Source organism: Stegastes partitus, unplaced genomic scaffold, assembly GCF_000690725.1.
Source record: "Stegastes partitus isolate 25-593 unplaced genomic scaffold, Stegastes_partitus-1.0.2 Scaffold1014, whole genome shotgun sequence".
NCBI classification, from domain to species: Eukaryota; Metazoa; Chordata; class Actinopteri; family Pomacentridae; genus Stegastes; species Stegastes partitus.
The window spans coordinates 14,607-15,628 of record NW_007578745.1 but is presented as its reverse complement, the minus strand read 5'-3'; the positions used below and the strand labels follow the sequence as shown (position 1 = coordinate 15,628).

Here is a 1,022-nt window from a genome sequence, read left to right as displayed (position 1 = left end):
GTTAGCAAAATTTCCCTGAAATATTTTGCCAGATATGATCATTCTGAAAGCTGATCTGAACCTGCTGTAAAAGAAAGCATAAATTAATGGATTCAGCATTGAATTGGACAGTGTGAGCCAGTTAAGTGTTTCAATCACAGGGACTGGTGCAGGGCGATCAGCAAAGGGCTGGAAGACAACACATAGAAAGTAAGGAGTCAAACATAACAGGAAAACACCCATAACTATAGCCAGAGTTTTGGTGGCCTTCCTCTCCATCTTACTGACAGCTGCTCCAGACTTTGTTACATTCTGGATGCTGTTTGCTTGTTTCTGTGCAACCAGGAAGATTTTGAGGTAAATACAGAGCATTATAATCGCTGGAAAGTAAAACGAGAAAACAGGTCCCATAATGTTTGCCACTGTAACATCAACAGGGCACATTTCTTCACATGTACCTTGGCTGAATCCTCCAGTTACGATACCAACTGATATAAAAGCAGAAATGCCCCAACTCACCAGAATCATAATCACAGTAACACGAGCAGTTATTTTACTTTTGTATGTCAGAGGCTGACACACTGCATAGTATCTGTCTATGGAAATGCAGCACAAGTTCAGAATAGAAGATGTGCACAATAATACATCAAAGCTGTCCCGTATTTTGCACATTAAATCCTCATGGTGCAGACATGCGGTGACAGTGAAGGCCATGCTGGAAGGAAAAACTAAAACTCCTACAAGCAAGTCAGCCACTGCCAGAGAGAGGATGAGGTAGTTTGTAGGGATGTGGAGCTGTTTGAAATAAATGATGGAGATTATTACAAGAAGGTTTCCACATATTGTGACCACAGACAGTGAACCAAGGAACAGATATAACAACACACATGTTATGGAAGGGTTGCTTGTAAATGTGTGAGACTCATTGTTTGATTCATAGCAGGGATGTATGGCACTAACAACAGAACTGCTACTGACAGTCAACTCTTGATCCATGTGTTTTCTGCAAAATCAATCTGTAACATGAAGAAAATGTGAAAGAT

At 40.6% G+C, this 1,022-nt stretch overlaps 1 pseudogene; it reads right to left on the bottom strand.

Annotated features, from left to right (window-relative positions):
• LOC103367085 (trace amine-associated receptor 1-like) overlaps positions 1-1,022 on the bottom strand; it is a 10,229-nt pseudogene that overhangs the window by 1,457 nt on the left and 7,750 nt on the right.